This window comes from Pleurodeles waltl, chromosome 4_1 (genome assembly GCF_031143425.1).
Source record: "Pleurodeles waltl isolate 20211129_DDA chromosome 4_1, aPleWal1.hap1.20221129, whole genome shotgun sequence".
NCBI lineage: Eukaryota > Metazoa > Chordata > Amphibia > Caudata > Salamandridae > Pleurodeles > Pleurodeles waltl.
The window spans coordinates 152,547,923-152,566,629 of record NC_090442.1 but is presented as its reverse complement, the minus strand read 5'-3'; the positions used below and the strand labels follow the sequence as shown (position 1 = coordinate 152,566,629).

The 18,707-nt window shown below is 42.6% G+C and overlaps 1 protein-coding gene across 2 annotated transcripts in view; it reads right to left on the bottom strand.

Annotated features, from left to right (window-relative positions):
• Positions 1-18,707, bottom strand: part of AGBL3 (AGBL carboxypeptidase 3) — a 480,467-nt gene that overhangs the window by 416,542 nt on the left and 45,218 nt on the right. Inside the window, exon 1 of one of the 2 annotated variants that reach the window (XM_069227936.1) lies at positions 8,435-8,595. The exons of the other annotated variant lie outside the window; for it this stretch is intronic. The gene's annotated coding sequence lies outside the window, so the exon portion shown is untranslated. Of the gene's footprint in view, positions 1-8,434; positions 8,596-18,707 lie in introns of those variants that run through there. 2 annotated transcript variants of the gene reach the window in all.

Genomic DNA, 18,707 nt, shown 5'->3' with positions numbered 1-18,707 from the left:
TGTGAAGGGTCATCAAACGATGCAAAAGTTATTAGCAAAACAAGAATCTTTGGTTTTGGACAGGTTTGTGAAGGGTCATCAAACAATGGCAAAGTTATTAGCAAAACAAGAAACATTCTTCCTATGGAAAATTGTGTGTGTGTGTGTGTAGGGTGTGTGTGTGTGGGGGGGTGGGGTGTGTGTGTGTGTGTGTGCGCCGAGAAAAAGGAAGGGGTGAAAAAAGTTGTGATTCTCATTTTAATTCCCACGGGACGATTAGACATGTCTAAAGCTCAAACCGCTTGACGGAATTACACCAAATTTGGAAGAAAGCTAGCTTTCGGTATGCAGCTTTTGCTTTTGCTTATTTGGAGTAAATCCGTTCAGTAGTTTTTGAGAAATGTAAGAAAATCCAAGCGTGTATATCTCTGGCACCGACGACTTCGTGAATAATGACAAGCTTGTGCAGGGAAATGCACATCTGTGATTGCCAGCCAACACTTTAAACCAGGAAGTGCTGGTAACCATTTTGGGACTCGGCTTCAGCCGAGTTCCACAAAAAAACATAAAAAATAAACAAAAGGGGCAAGGGTAGAGACACCCTGATCCCTTAGCATTTTTTTGGTTAATGTTTGTCGTGATGCGCTGTATATATATATATATTTTTTTTTTTTTAAATATGTGATAATGTCCTGCAGCAGCTGACTTCTACCACCAAAGGGGGCCGGTGCACGACTCCGGATGCAGGTTCCGTAAATATCCAAAGATTCCCTTTCAGTCCACAATCATGAAAAGGACGCCGGCACTCCAGACTTACTGCACAATAACCATTTTATTTCGTACCAGTCATACGAACTGAAAAAACACACTAAGGCTCTGGGCAACGCGTTTCAACCAAATCGGTCTTCTTCATAGCCCACCTTGTTACAAATGAAAAAATACAAGCTGCACCACCCCTCCATATTATTTCCTGTTTACCACTAGACATAGAAAAAATCCTACAATTAAAAATAAAAAAATTCAAACATCAAAAATCAAAATTAAGGCATCTTCTCTCCTCCATTCTTAATTCATTTTTCAAACATAATTTCTCTCTCAATAAACCCACTATTTCATCAATTTACTCAATATATATACATATATCATACTCCATCCAATCATATTAATGCCTCAAATACTTAATTCATTTCCTAATCTACTACATCCTCATAATACTTACAAACCTTATTACTCATTGTAATGCCTAAATCAACTACTACCCAAATTTCCAAGAATAATAACAAAAATCTTTACAATACATTTAAAAAATTTGAGATGATGGTGTCAGCTAATCAATTTATACAGCGCCTGGTCCTCATGTATATCCCATCAACCCACATGTACATACAGTTCTTCATCCTTGTTCTGGAAAATGCCACCTTGACGTTCAGTGTCAGTAATATAAAATGCAAAAGTATGTTTCGATGTAATTGCATCAGAGGAGCATACATAGTATGTATGTAAAAGGAAAGGTGTGTGTATGCTATAACAAACATGGAGTACATTCTTAGTTAAGAAAATCTCTAGACTGCAGACCAACAAGTGATTTATGTTTACTCTTACAGTTACTGCGGGGGTGCATGATTGATTTGTTTTTCAGTAGAAAGAAGAGCAACTGAGTGTAAGCTTACACTGTGAAAGCCTTGGCTGTTTGGAGAAGCCACTATTATTACAGGCCAGAACAGTCTTCCAGCTCTATGGTTTGAAGCTTTTTGTACACACTAATTGCGTGTTGTACTGATCTAAATCAAAAGCTGACCCATATTTTAAAGGCTACTTCAAAAAACACATCTGATTCTGAGTCACACAAAGGATCTATACTTCTCCTGTATTCTAACAGTTATATTTTGTTTACTGTCCTTTACTTGTAATCCATGTACTCTTAACATGCATTATCCGTACTCTGCTTTCAGGCTTGCTCATTAACAGTACACTGCCAGCCATCTCCATTATCAATGAAGTAATCTGCTAGTCCTAATTCTGACAGACCCTCTTCCATTCTTTGTCTTCCCCCTGGAAGTCAGTTATTGGTTATAGTTCACATAGGAATTTCTCCCCCTTCAATCGAGGAATGTAAACTACATTAAAGCTCAGTTTGTATTTGCTTTCTGGGATACCTACTTTAGTGCATTCTGAATACCTCTATATCTAGATATTGTTAACCATCAAGCCATCTATTCAGATATGGCTCAGTTTGACAGTTTGCTTTCTTAGCCTATCTACCCAATAACTCAATCAACCAGCTTGCCACCTGTCAAAGTAGCTATGCAGTGTGTGGCCTCTTTAACTGTTCCTATCTGCTGAATATTTTCAAGCACTAAAAATGTACAGCACTGTTTACTAAGGCAGGATTCTTTTAACATGCCACTCTCCCCGTAAGATCCAGAATCTGATTACTGTTGGGTTGGCATCCTGGACTAAGTATTTTCATCTGAACTGCTTAACTCCTGCAAGTTATCACTTGCCTAGGTTTTTTGCAGTTGTTTTTAATTAATTATTTTCTTGATACTAGGAGACACTTAGTGCTTAATATTTGAACTTGAATGCTTTCAGTTTAAACTTAGGTCACAATATCGTGAGTGCAATGCTCTTAAACCTCACCTCTCCAATCACACTTTGTACTGTGGGTTCAAGCTATCAGAAGTCATCAACCCTGAAAAATCTATTGCAATGAAGGCCTCCTGTGGCCTTAAAATGGTATTTCTGACCACCAAAAATGTGCTTACACGTCTTTCCTCTCAATCAAGCAGATTAGGTTCAGTGTAGAAACGTATAGAATCTGCAGAGATCCACAAAGGTAGCCAAAGTTTGAGATTTACAAGGGTTTCTGGGTAAAAAAAACTTGTGAGATCTACACAAGTCATGCCACCTTGGACTACTCTGGGTGTCTTGGTTTCCAGAAAAGTCTAGGTTTAGTAGGTTTCTCTGAGTGGCGGCCGATTCCAGGCCCAAAATGCACAGGTACCAGCACTACAAAAAACATGGTCTTTCAGTAAAAAAAGATGATTTTTCATGTTATGTTTTGGAGCTGTCCTATCGCAGGTGTTAAGCCTAACCACAAGGGGAACCGTTTTTATCTGAAGACGTGGGAATGCTGGGTGGTAGGTAACTTGTGGATTCCCGACAATTCTGGAAGTTTCCTTCTCAGACATGTGATGAAAATGTGTGTTTTTATTCAATGTTTGAGGTTTGCAAGGGCTTCTGGGTAAGAAAATATTGTTAGAACCAGGTAGGTCACACTACTCTGGACTCCCATGTGTGTCTTATTTTCAGAAATATGCGGGTTTGGTAGGTTCCCTGGGTGCTGGGTGAGCTAGAGCTTAAATTCCACAGCTACCAAATTGCAAGAAAATTGTCATTTTTGAGTAGATAAATGTAATAGGTCCATGTTGTGGATTAGGCTCTTGCTTGTTGCAGGCCCTAGGCTCATCCACACAAGTGGGGGTTCATTTGTATTGGGACCCGTGTGGGAATGCTGGATGATAGAAAATGTGTGGATTCTTGTGGATCCTGGAACTTTCCCTCTCAGAAATGTAAGAAAAATGTATGTTTTAACCAAAATTTGAAGCCTGCAAAGGCTTTTAGGTAAGAAAATCCCAATAGATCCATCCAAGGCACACCATTCTGGACTCTTGGTATCTACTTTTCTAAAATGTGCAGGTTTGATAGGCTTCCCTGGGTGCTGGCCGCTTTAGGGCCCAAAATACACAGCAACTCAAATTACATAAAAAGGGTTAGTTTGAGTGGAAAGATTTGAAGTGTCCATGTTGCACATTTGGCCCTAGGCCCAACCACACAAGTGGGGTACCATTTTTATCAGGCGATGTGTGGGAAAGTTAGGTGGTAGGACATTTGTAGTCCCACAGATTCTCCATACAAGTCACACCATCCTGGTCTCCCCTGGTTGTCTAGTTTTCAGAAATGTTTGGGTATGGTAGGTTTACCTTGGTAGCAGCTGAGCTAGGGCCCTTCACTGTAAAACATTTATAGGCATAGACAATAAGTCACGCCTATGTAAAAGCTATTAGCTTTGCTAATGTCTTTTAGCTGTGATGTACATCAGCATGGCCGAAGTTTAAAAAGAAAGCGTTATGACTCGCCCTGTGCCAGCCACGCCATAGTGTTCTATTTTCTGGCAACACAGTGGAGGTGGGGCGAAGGGTGCAAACAACAATGGTGTGCCGGAGGCTATAGGAAAATGGGAAAGCAACAACGAAATGCAGAAGGGGGTGTAAGAGACAAGGCAAGCAACAACGGAATGTGGAAGGGACGGGAGCAAACTGCATCAGAATGTGGGAGCGAGTGTGTAGGGCGGGGAAGGGGCAATTAACAATGCAGGCTAAGAGACATGGAAACAATAATGCTGAGCAGGAGAGGGTGAGACGGCCTGCAAACACATTCTCTCTGATTGAGTGCTGCAACTAAAGTAAAAAAAAGTACATCTGAAACCACATGAGTAGTTGAAGGACACTGGGTGCCGAAAGGAAGCAGCACCTGATCAATGCTCTAGGGAAAGGACAAACAGCAAGAAGAATCAAATTTAGCATACGCTAACCAATGAGAAGCAAGGAAATTAGAGTGATGATGAAGCCAACCAGTGGTAAGTGAAGGGAGGGCTCTAAGCCCCCTTTATGCTAAAGAAAATGTCTTGCAAATGGCAGCGCATGCACTGTCTCAGGCGAGACCTGACAAATTGTTGATTTTGCTGGGCAAAATGTGATATCTCCATGTCACATTTTTGGGGTGTTTTGTGTTGCAGGCCCAAGGCCCAGCCACATAAGTGGGGTACTGTTTTTATTGGGAGACTTGTGGATTTGTATTTCAAATAGGATTTCTCTGCATTTCTGGCTTTCAAATGTAAGACACTCTGCAAGAAAGAAGACATTTTGCAAAATGCCCCCTACATGACATGACAGTATGAGTACCCACAATTCAGATGCGTACAAATGACCACTTCAGCATCATCAAGGCATTCGCCCAACCCAACAACGGACATCCCACCCTCACAGGACCTATGTAACAGACTCAACACCTACTTCCACCACAAAATCAAGACCTTCTATGACAGTTTCAACAAGGACAACCCACGCGCATATCCCCCCCTTCCTATCCTCGACACCAACAAAGCTACAATCTTCACCTGGACACCCCTCTCCACGGAAGATATGCTGAAAACAATGAAGTCCATACACTATGGGGCCCCACGGACCCATGCCCCCCTCACATCTTCAACAGAGCTGAAGACACCATTGCCCCTAAGCTCTGCCTCACCATCAACTGCTCACTAGCTGCTGCCACCTTCCCCGGCGACTGGAAACATGCTGAGATCAACTCCCTCCTCAAGAAACCCTCGGCAGACCCCACCGACCTCAAAAACTTCAGGCCCATCTCCCTACTTACATTTCATGCGAAAGTCATTGAAAAAGCAGTCAACAGCCAACTCTCCACGTTTTTAGAAAACCACAACATCCTCAACATCTCCCAATCCGGATTAAGGTCAAACCACAGCACTGAAACAAACCTCCTGGCCGCAACAGACAACATCCGCTCCCTACCTGACAAGGGAGAGATGGCGGCACTCATCCTACTAGACCTTTGAGCAGCTTTTGACACAGTCTCCCATCACACCCTGATAAGAAGACTCCACGAAGCCGGCATCAGAGACAAGGCCCTCGACTCGATCCAATCCTTCCTCTCCGGCAGAACGAAATGAGTGAGACTCGCCCCCTTCCTCACAGATCCCTCACATCCACTACCTGTGGAATGCCCTCCCTCAGCCCCATGCTTTTCAATGTCTACATGGCCCCGCTAGCCACCCTCGTCAGAAGCTACGGAATAAACATCATCTCCTATGCTGACGACACCCAACTCATCCTCTCCCTCTCCAATGAACCCGACAAGGCCAGACACAACTTCCACAAAGGCATGAAAGCAGTCGCCAACTGGATGAGAGACAGCTGCCTTCAACTCAACACAAACAAGACAGAAGTACTCATCATGGGCCCTCAACCCAACACATGGAGCGACTTCTGGTGGCCACCCACCTTCGGAAACCCGTCCACCCCCACCAGTCAAGCCCGCAACCTCAGAATCCTCCTGGACCCTGACCTTAGCATGAACCATCAAATCAACTCAGTCACCTACACCTGCTTTGCACCCTCCACCTCCTACGCAAGACCTTCAAATGGATCCCCTTGAACATAGACAGACCGTCACACACGCCCTCATCACCAGCAGACTGGACTATGGCAACGCACTCTATGCTGGACTCAACAAAAAAAACTCACCTGCAAATTGCAAAACATCCAGAACGCCGCCGCCAGACTGAAACTCAACCGACCCCGACCCCGACACTGCCACATCTCGCAACACCTACTTACTCTGCACTGGCTCCCCATAGGGAAAAGAATCACTTTTAAAATCCTCACGCACGCACACAAAGCCCTCCACAAAACCGGACCAGCCTACCTGAACCAGCGACTCAACTTCCACGTACCCCACAGGGCCCTACTTTCAGCCCAGCTCTCTCTCGCAGAAGTACCCCGCATCAGGAAAATCAGAACAGGAGGACGCTCCTTCTCCTACCTCGCAGCCACCGCATGGAACGCCCTACCCATCCACATCAGACAAACCACCTCCTTCCCCAGCTTCACAAAGGAACTGAAGACATGGCTTTTTAAAACGACCTCACCAGTACACGCTATACCCTGCCCCCCCCCCCCCCAGTGCCTTGAGACCCTAACGGGTGAGTAGCTGCGCTTTACAAACACCGATTGATTGATTGATTGACCGCTGCTCCTAAACTCTGTAGCTTTTTTACATTTAAAAAAAACATAGATTTCCTTTATACCCATTTGTTTCACTTTTTTTAAACCATATGAATTGTATACTGTACACAATAAAAAATCATTGTAAGGTACAGGTTAGTTGTTGGCGCAGGGTACTTTACCCTGAATGTTTCTGCAACCAGAAGGTTCTATTGGATCAAACTGAATATTGCTTTTGTAAATGGGCCGTTGTAAAAAGAACTTTCAAATTAAAACATCACAAATGGCTATTTTGTTCCCTACTTATTTTCATTATTGCCTTATTTCAACGGTTATTTTCTTCAGGAAAACATTTAGGCATCTACACAAATAAGCCCTTGCTGATTTCAGGATGTTGTTTACTTATCAGAAATGAATATCTTTCCAGCACCATCCATGGGTTTCACGCGTGTTTCCACCACAAACTACAAGTAGATTGAAAGCACAAAAATAATGAAAGAATGGATTACCTCTTAGAAAAACACCACAGATGTGGTAAAAAAAATGTTTTTTTGAATACGCTCAGCTTTGTTCCTGAAAGCTGGGAAGTTGGAAATCTTAGCACAGCAAACTTTAAGTTGATTCTATTTTTAGGAAAAAACACACTTTCACGCACAGCACGTTTTTTTACAACTTTGCTGTATTTATCTTGTCTCAGTTTCGTTTAGGGAAATCTACAAAACCCTGATACTTTAGAACTCCCATGATGCTGGCAAAAAGGACTTAAATTTGGTGTCGTTCTCCTTATGTGGAAAAACAATTATGGAGGCGTAATGCCCAATGTACCCTAGATAACAAAAAAATATATAAGTGCTCAGCACTGAGGTGGAAAATTATCTGTGGTTAGAAGCGTTGATATAAGAAAGATAAATAAATGTGACTCCCTCATGGATATATTCAAACTGAAGAAGTGGTTACGGCAAACCTTGGAAAGGTCCTTTAAAGTCTGGGTGTGTTACATATCAGTGGCTACAGGCAATATATATGTCCTCAACGTCCTGTATGCGTATACAGTGATAAATGAAATATATGTAAAAGAGTTTTTTCAAATGGGTCACTTAGGGCGAATTATTATTAACGAGGAGTCACTAAAATAAATTATTCTGACACTTGCGGAATCTAGTTAAAAGGGAAGGTGGGCAAATGTGGTGGAGTCAAATACCCTAGTAATGAAGGCAGCGAAGCTCACTGTAGCACTAACGAAATGTAATGATTTCGGTCTAAGACTACCTTTTTTCCCAGTACATAAGGTGCCTTTCACCGCAGCATGCATCACTTGCATACCCCTGCCTCCACCGGAGTACTTATTCATGTATTACTTGTGCCCGTCAATTTAGAGTATCCCAATTAACCCGTCACCAGCCTTTTACACAGTTCATTTCTTTTGCCGCTGAACATTATCTCCCGTTTTGTAAATTGTATAATGTGAACTTTTCTCACACTCCCCACTTTAAAAGTGTCTCTGATAAAATGATGCCTTGGGCGGAAGATGAGACGCGTACCTCTTCCGCCCTTGTGCTCCCACTCTACCCTAAGCCCTACGCTTCCGGTCTTCTCCTCCTCGCTTGGCCTTCGGCTGCCCACCATCTTCCGCCGCTCTCCGCGCTCACCTGCCCCGCAGTCCCGGTCCTCTCAGGCCCGCCCGGTGCCCTGGGTCGGGTGAGGTGTCCAGGGTCCTCTAGGTCCCGGGTGCTGCTCCGCGCTCATCTCCTGTGCCCGCGGCTTGTTCCTCCGGGTCCCTGGACGGACTCTGACTTCCCAGGCCTTTGTATCCCGGTTACCTAGGCAACCAGGACCATCCGCCGAGCCTCGAGGATGCTTCCGACCCCTGAGGAGGCAGGGCCAGGCCAGCCCCGGAGCGGTCCAGCCTGGAAAGGCCCACGACCCCCTAAAACAGCAGGGACAGCAAGGAAAAGCTAAAGTATAGCAATAACACGTGGCGGGAACTTATTGTAGTAGTATTGGTGCCATGCCCTCAGTAAGAGGCAAATCTACCCAGTCGGTCATGTCGAAAACACCTTGCTAATTCACACTAGATTAATGGGTTAAAGCCATTAATAGGCAGATTATCGTATTTGTGATTTCCCGAAGAAGTCACATAAAATATTTTTTGAAACAGGCGTTACTACCCACCTCTTTGACAGTTTATCAACCACAGAAGGATAAGTAGCTGTACATAATCTATCACACTTGCATTTAACACACAACTTTCTTAAGCATTCTGGTCAAGATGTTTTGGAACCCTGGATGAGGTACACTTTTTGCACTCCACGACGCCGGATTTTGCCACCCATTTAGTGGCTGTAGTATGCTGTATTATCTGTTTACACTGCCTTATGTTCTGATAGCATCTGGCACTGGTAAATTTCTTATGCCATCAGGAATCCATGTATTTATGTTCTATTATGCTCGTGCTTGTATTGAGATCTGACTGAGGATTGTAATTGACCTGTCATTTGAAGCGAGGATAGCTCCACTAAGCACAGACTTTCTGTAACCTACAATTTCTTTCACGCCTCTTTCATACGATTTACTTTTTATGGCGTTACGAGGAGCTTACTGCAGAAATTTGTAATTTTCAGCAAAGACTATTGTGTGCTGTTGATAGCAATTGGACTTGAGGTGCAGGGAGTAACCTGAAGAGCTAATGTCCATCACCAGGGCAGTGTGGCAGCATTTGTCACCACCGGGAACACGTTAGCCGGCTTGATTACCTGATGTACACTATGTCTATGAAAGAGACATTGTTCTGCATGGAAACCACTGGAAAGTCTGTTGAGCATAATTTATATTCTCTTTGTTGAAACGACAGAGATACATAAAATAAATCGCAGGCAGACCTGTGTTGTTAGGCAGTCATGACCCCCAATTTAATTATTCAATTCAATTACAGAGTTTTCATTTAATTGATGCAGAATCATGAAAATAGTGTAAAGCTTTAGTCAACGCAGTGACACCTTGTGTGACATTTGCGTTTATATACAGATAATGGTTCTAAGAAAGCATTTCTCAAGAGAGTGAACATTATGAACATAAAGTACTAGGCTGTATCAATCACAATGTGTTGGCCTTGCAATATTGAGAGAAATTTTGACTGTTCGTTTCTAAACCAGTCAGGGTCATTATCAGGACATAAGAACTAAGTCAAAGGAACTCGCCATCAATCACAACAGGTATGCTGTATACATGAAAATAAGGCTTTTCGAGGTCACTACCACAGGGAGACTCAATTCCACCACAGACCTCCATGTGGACAAACTTTGGTGTATACAGTGAATCTGACTTCTTGGCAGTCAGTAACTACCCACCTCAAGGAATATTCTCAACCCTCAAATTCACTAAATTAATCTGAAGTCAACTACTAGATCAACACAGAGCGACAGGCTTGACTTTGGGCAAAGTGTAAAGTATTTGTGCAGTACCAAACAGTAGTAAAGTCAAAATGCAAAACAATAAATATAGCAAACTGAATTAGAAAAATTGAGTAAAATTTAATAAAATGACACCAAAATGAATTTTTACTGTTCAACAGAAATAGAACCAAAAAGCACAAAGCGCCAGTGATAGTCACTGGATACCGTAGACCAGGACCTTGTGCAAATTGGAGCTTGACCACATTGGAGCGCAGGTCGGATACACCTACTAGGTTTGTTCTAGTCAAAGATTTTTCCTTCTGACTAGTCTTTTAAAACCCAGTCCACCACAGGAGTACATATCTAAATGACCTCAGGGAGACACTTAGAGACTCACAGGGTGTTGGGCAGAGGCCAGCAGCAGGGTCCAGTCCAGGTCCATTTGCCACTGGTCACCTGGATTCTTCAAGGAAAAGACCTCTTGTAGCTTATAGTGTCCTTGTAGCTTGAACAGAAAGTAGGCCTTATGACCCTTGGAGTCCACTATTTTGTCCTGTGTACAATAGGGAACAAGTCCAGTCCTTCAGGGCTCATCTCAGGTCACCGACAGCAGGGCCAGTCCTCTTCTGATCTTCCATAGGTCCAGGAAGTGTTCTGAGTTGGGTGTCTGTAAAGGTCACATTTTTGCCTGGCACTTGCTGGTGAGTAAGAGTGACTACTGAACATGCCCTAACCAATGGGGAAAAAGTTCCCCAGGCCAACCCTTCCCACTTTGGGCGTTTTCAAGATGGTGAAATTATTCTGCTTCACTAAACTTGGGCTCGGAGGGCTATGGTTGTGTGGGGAGTGTGCTACGGTAATCCTAATGTCCTCCCACATCTGCCATTAAATCCAGTTGAGGTCAGTCACTGTGCCCACAATAAAACTAGAGATAGAAACCTGGCAGGACAAAAGCAAAGTCCTGCAGCAACCAGACAGTGGGTCCACAAAACTTGTCTTGGTATCCTGGTCTCTCCTCTTTCAAGTGTGCCCAAAGTGTTATATGTGAACCCAGCAGATCTGCCAAACAGGATTTGACACTGTTTCAAAAAGGATGCCTACAGCCCCATACTGCATATTTGGTGGAGTTCGGAGGAGTTATCTCTGTCCATTCAGCTCAGCTTATTTGCTCCTGAGAGGCATTTCACACCTATTCACACCTATTCATGGCTAATTCTTGGTTGGGAGCTGGCAGAGGCGTATGCCTTCGGACAGTTCAGTTAGATAAAGGGTTACTTTTCCTTACATTTATTGTAAATCACATATCAAAGTTCTTCTTATTTTAATCATTACAGAGATATGGTATTAGTATTGTAATTTAAACTCTGGTTCTTTATGTTGGACAGCTAGGCCTGCCACAGTGAAAACATCTTTTGGGTGCAGGACACTGTAAAGACATGTTAAAATGATGTTGGAAAATGGGTTATTGGCAAGACAGGTAGGTACCTACACTTAGCAATAGGCCCCAATCCCCCACTAGGTCCAGTCAGAGTCTCCGTAAATTAATCCTTGGTCAACCCTTGGTAGCTTGGCCCACGAGCAGTTAGGCTTAACTTAGGAGACAGGTGTGTAAAGTATTTAATAGCAACAAAACAGTAAATAGGTAAAACACTACACAATAAAAATTCAACACCAATTTATACAAATAGGAAATATTTTTTTCTTTAAAATGACACCAAAATGACAAAAACCCAGTGTAGGGAACCAGAGATATGAATTTTTAAAGATCAAGGGCCAGATGTATGACATTTTTTTGCACTTGCAAACAGTGCGAATCGCAAAATTCGTCCGTTTGCGAGTGCAAAAAAGTGGTCTGCGATGCCTGATAAGGCATTCGCAGACCAAAAGTAAGAAATCGCAAAAATTGAGATTTTTTGCGTTTGCGCCCTGGTTTTTCGAGTCGCAATTTGCGATTCTCAAAATCCACATCGCAAGGAGATGCAGCAAAAAATCACAAATTGCGATTTTTCGCAGAATATGTGCCATGAAAAGAAACCAGGTGGTAACCTGGTGCAAAATTTAAAATGCATTTTTAAATTGAACATGTAAAGCACAGATGCCCTTTTGGCATGTGTGCACCTTACATGTCTCCCAAAACATTTTTGGGGTGCAGCAGAGGGGGCCTTAGGCCCCCAGCACCCTGGGCTTTTGCATTTCCAAAATTGCGATTTCTGGTTCAGAAATCGCAATTTTGGAAATGCAAAAAATTCACAGATATGGGCCAACAGGCCCATAGCTGCGAATGGGGCCGGTATTGCAATTTGCGATTCGGTAGTAGCATTTGCGATTTTTAAGAAATCGCTATTACCGAATCGCAAATGTGATACATGGCACTTTGCGAGTCGGAAATATCGATTTCTTAAAAATCGCTATTTCCGACTCGCAAAGGGCCGTGATGATACATCTGGCCCTAAATGTATTAAAACAGTGTCTAAAACCCAAACACGCCTGATCGGGGCAAGGTCAGAGTTGAGGCCGACCTCGATGAAGTGCTGCTCGCATTCACTGAGCGGGATGCCTCGGTCAAAATATTACCTTTTTTTGGAGCTTTTTCTCTAGTCATTCGGTGAGACTCCACTTCAGGTTGGCTTGTGATGCGACAGCAGCGGCTTGGCTCAGCGCAAGGTCCCGGCCCACTCCTAGAAGTCTCGTTGATGGGGAAAAGCTCCAAAGCTTCAATGGGACGAACCTGAAATTCAGGTCGGGTGGCGGTTCGACATCGCTGGCTTGACTCTTGTCAATGGGTCGGTCACCTTATGGAGCTTTATTTTCAAAGTTGCTCCAAACATTTTTTCAAAGTTGCTCCAAACTTCTCGATCTTCTTCCAGAAGTACGTTATGGGTCCCTAAAGTGTCCATAAACTTGATATATGGTTCCAGAAGCTCAGAGTGCTCTTTAGAAGTTTGGACTACAGTTCCCAGAATGCAATTGGTCAGAATCCTCAAATGGCCACTGTATGCTATTCAGCTGGGCTCTTCTTGCAGGACTTGATGCAGAGGACTCTGGTTAGCTCTTTTGTACCTGTAGCTTACAGGAAGTCCACTCGCGGAGTTGCAGAAGCAAGGCAAAGTCCTTTACTTGGTGAATCCCAACATGTGCAGCTGATGCAGCCCTTGTGAGTGCAGTGGGTCAGGTGCAGACTATGGGTTTAGCAGGGCAGTCCTTCTTCTCCAGTATCTTCTTCCAGCAGGGATCTGAATTGTTGGGCAGCTTTGCCATATTTATCCTTTCTCCTGGATTGGTAAGAAGGGGGCACCACTGGCCAATAGAGTGCCATCCTCAGAGGTGTACCACTTCTGTGGAAGTGTGGCAAAAATCTATCACAGAAAACAACATTCTTTAAAAATCCAACATGGAGAAATTCTCTCCTTGGAGGTTACATCTGACTGAGCCCACCCTGTGGTGTGGTCAAGTTTCCCTAACACACTCCCTTCAGCCCCTCTTCTGATCTAATTATTGGGGCTCCCATCTGGCTGGGGAAGAAGGAAATGGGGGCAGTCCAGTTTCTGTCCCAGGTGGCTTTCCCCGCCTTTGAAAACCAGTTTGGCCACTCTACCCCATCCTGCTATGCCATCTGCTACAGAAGTTCTCCTCCCACCAGATGCTATCTTTGTTTCAGCCCAGACCTCCTTACACCTCAGCAAGACAGCTTGGCTCAGGCTGCCAGAGGCTGACCAATCAAGAAAGGGCATGGCAACTTTCAGGAAGAGTTATAAAACTCCTTTTCTGTACTAGTTATAATAAATCTAACCTTGGCACATTGTCAGATTTATTATAACTTTTAATTTGATACCGCACTTGATAGTTTTATCTCCTTTCTAGGGGAAATGAGGCTTTATTAATTTTAAATAAAGTCTCCCAATGTTAGCCTATGGAGTCAATTCAGTACAATGGGAAAAACAACTTAGACTGTTTTCCCCCCCACCAGGGCTTATAAAACATCTTTTATAAAGCCCCTTCTTACACTTACACTGCACTCAACCCTTGGGGCACTTAGGGCAGACCTTATGGGTGACATATGTAAAAATAAGGTAGTTTAGGACTTTGGAAGTACTTTTAATTACAAAGTCGAATTTGGGGTTAACTTTAACTTAAAAGCAGCCAGCAATGCAAGCTTGCCTTTAAAATGTAACTGTACACTACAGCAGTGCACATGTGGGTGCACTAACTATACTGGGGTTCCTAAACCTACATGTCCTACGATATACTAGGGACTCTTAGGTAGGTTGTCAGAGCCAATTATAATTAGGCCTAATTGTCATACACAATTTTAATCAGAACACAGGCCATGGGACTGGTTAGCAGTGCCCAGTGCACAATCAGGGTCAGAAAACACAAGTGTTAGTGAAAAATGGGCCCAAAAAGTGAGGGGGCTTCTGCAATCAGCTGGGTTTCCTCACACATTACATTTTCGTATGTTCTAGTTTTAAATCCTATACACCCTGCCTTGTGGGCTACAAAGCCAACATTGGGTTTGGTAAGTAATATTTAAAAGGGAGTTTTAGACCTGTCAAAAGGGTTTATTTTGACAGAACAACTTGTAGCTTTTACACTGCTACAGCCAAACTGCAATGGTAGGCCTGAATCCATGTTTGCAATGCCACTGTAGCTGCAGAATAGGTGCTGCAATCCACTAATGGCATTTAACTTCCAGGCTCTGGACACATTTTGTACCCATATACTAGGGATTTATAGGCAAGTTAAATATACCAATTAGGAGCATGTTAATTTGTCCAAGATAAAAGGAGGAGCACAGGCACTTTACTACTGGTTAGCAGAGGTAAAGTGCACAGAGTACTGGAGCCAGCAAAAACAAAAATCTTGCTTGTACCCTACGCAAAAGACAGTCATTTCCTACAGTTCCCGTTCATTCATCTCTGTATTTTCTCTGATATCTTTCTTTTTTTAGATCCATTTGATCTGAGATTGTTGTTTACCAACAGATGTTGGGACACGGAGGAGACATTTGCATGATAACATTAATTGTGATTGGTCATTAAAGTTATTTGAGTACACTTCAGTGAAGAAACATAGCTACATCCTAAATAAGAGATCCTTTTATAGGCAATCAAATGTTCCATGAAAAACTGGCAAAAAATGTTCTTCAAATCATCCATTAACCATAGCCACATTGAACTCATGGCCCATATGAGCAAGGAAGAAACTTACTGATTGCTCCACTTGTTAAGCAAATGTTGTACATCCAAGCCCCAAGTCGTATCCTGGTCAGAAAGACCAATATGTAAGTACATGGAAGATATTCAAGCATTAAACTCACCTACTATGAACAAAACTGCTTTAGGATAGTCATCTATAACTTACAGTTACGTTAAAGATTCTACATTGAGAGGAACGTCCCGGATTGCCAAAAAGGCATTGCATATCAATATTTTACTAAATGGACTACTTCTCACCAACATAAGATATATGTACTGCAAGGGTGTATTTACACGTTAGATCTAATTTATAAACAGGCCAATTAAAATCAATATGTAATAGTATGACAAGGCCTCCTTTGGCTTGGCCCTTCAGCAAAGGCACAGCTGGGTTAGAAAATACCCTATAGTTTTTCATGACAAAACTAATACCTTTTTACAAGATTCCTGTAGACAAACTATTTCTTTATTGTGAACAAAAGATGATTCATCATCGTGCATAATAAAACATTCCAGCCCACCTTGCGAGATTCCTGAATGTTTTTGGGAAAGTATCCAGTACCCTTTGATTCAGAGGACTAGGATTACCTAACCAGTTTGATGGATCAGGAAAGTCTCTTTTATTGGTGTTTGCTGAAAACTCAGCAATATTCTGAGCTTTCCCAGGTTAGGCTGCGCCCATTCTATACTCTGAGATTAGATGGGTATCACTGTGCCATAGCTTTAGAGCACATACATTAATACTCATTGAAGAATACCTTTCTTATGAATTTGTTACAAGCGTAACATTCCAAGAATTATAATTAATTGACATTTTCACAAATATTCAATATTTTCTCCATATCATATGGACCAAATGAGAAGGATGAAAGAGCACTAAATGTGATTCCCCTTTACTATGTTGCATAAGTTGCACAAGGGTATATCATTTGATGTAATCTAATGTAAATCAAAGACACAAATCAATATGTAAGGCTGGTTGCCAGTTATAAAAACAGGTCCTGCCGTGTTGAGAAAATAAATTATTAAATCTCAGTGTTAAACATTCAACGGGCAAAACTGCCAATTCTGCAAGAGTTGCCGAATCCTTGATGTTACAGAGAGTGAAAGAGTGAAAAAAGGAACATTAGGATTTACAACTGGTTCTTCATTATTTTTGTTAGCGATATCTATTACTCGAGCTGTTGGGGAATTTCACTCTTTTTAGTCTTTTTTTTTTTTTTTATCGTATGACTTTTCACTTTCTTACCTCTCAGAGTAAAAGGATACATCAGAGTTGACTTAGTCAGCATATGGCCTGTTAGTATACATGAATCTTTTTTCTTCACCTTTTATACATATTATTTGCATTGTAAAAAGTCCCAATGTCACCATTATTTTGAAAGGCATCAGAGTTGCTCTTAGCATATCTACTGGCACGTCATTATGGACTAGCGCAAAGCGCTCCGTCCCATTCTGTAATCTCTCTTTGGGATTCCAACCACGCCCATGTCACACCAGTCACTTACATTGGTTTGTGGGATTGCCTTTTAAAATCTGCTTGTTTTCATTTGTGAAAGGTGTGCATACGTCATGCCTTTTCCGGTATTTAGCCCACCTACACAGCACCGGTAAACTACTAAAAACATACGAGGCTCGATGTTTTCAGCATTGGTGTCCAGACTACTTTATCTGTTTATTTTCCACGCAGCGCGATCATGCTGCATTTTACATAGTGCAATCGCGATGCGTTTTTTTTTCTTTACAACGCTAATAACTCTAACTTGAGCAAATGCGATACCCGTTGCATTGAAAATGCTTGTTTCAACTTGGTTCCATTACAAAAATTGGATCAAATACCAGTGGTTCGGAGGAGGAAATGTCCAGGATTAGTACATCGTTCATTTTCAGATTAGAGAAACACAATGAAGTGCCAACCCCTGAAGCCCCTAGATTGCCCTTTCTGAAGCCCCTAGATTGGAAATTTGTGCTTCCTTAGGTATTTTCATATCTCATTCATGGGGATGTATTAATGACTTCAAGATGGAAGCTAAGCCATCATTGGGCGCTCTTGTACAGCTAATGGTTTCAATAACAATTTTAGCATGGAGTATGAAGCTCCATGAATGTTGGCCTGGAATAGGAGCTGGCATGTAAAGATTGTGCTAACCCATGAGGGTATATTTCAGGGACTTTAGATAGAGAAGCCAAAGGATTGATGTAACAGCCTTGCTGCTTATTGGCACTTTCACAGGTAACAAATATTTCTTAAGAGCAACTCAAAAAGTGCTCATACAAGCCACAGTTTACAAGCATACATAAATTAATCGAATAAACTGTATGTACATTGTTGATGAGCAGAGCAGCACTGCAGGGTCCTGCAGAGACTGAGTTATATGGGCAGGTGGCTCCTCTTGAGGGCAGGGAAATTGGAAAAGTGGTGAGGGGAAGGGTCTGGGCCAGCTGGTAGCAAGTCCTGTAAGAAGTTGGACTGGAGGATACGCTTCTCCAGGCTCAGGACTGAGTGAGCAAGTATTATACAGAAAGGGTCACAGACAGCACCACAGCATATGTGAAGGAAAACCTTGTTTTAGGGCAACTGATGAATAGGGTGTTTTTGTCAGAAATTTGCTATCTACATTTATACAGACAAAAATATATGACTGAGTGAAGACACAGCTAGAAACCCTATTTCCCTGTCTTCAACACCATGGGCTTTGTAGAGTCACCAGGTCTGTCTTTGCTCTTGTACTATTGTTCCATATCTTCAGGGGTACAGCTAAATGGACAAGGATGCCAGGTACGTTTTGAGTGGTCCATTAGTGTCTCTGTTTCTCTGCCTGATCCACCTAGGTCTTTGATTGTAGCTGATGAACAGCAATGTTAGGTTAATTAACACCATCAAATGTTTGCACCTGGTCAAATCTGACATCCTATTTGGAGAACTGTGGCTGATTATTCTTTGTTCTAATACTGCAACCTACCCTCATTAGCATGAGAGCTTTCAACCTATCAGAGGGCACTGTTGTTGTTACATACAAATAACACATACAGCAAAAATAAATTAATACCTTTAGAGGGGCAAGCAGACTAATTAGGTCAGGCAGTGATGGAAGTGAGGGGATCACATACCAAACCCTACTTCCCTATATGTAAAATATATAGGTCCTCATTATGACATAGGCAGTAAAAACCGCCTACCGCTGTGGTGACAGCTGCCAACGTACCGTCACCGCGGCTACCATCCATCCGGCATATTATGAGCACTGCCTGACTTCCGCCACAAGAAGGGCGGAAATCGGGCAGTGATCATACTTGCGGACGGTAGTAAGTTGGCGCTGCTCCCACCAGCACCG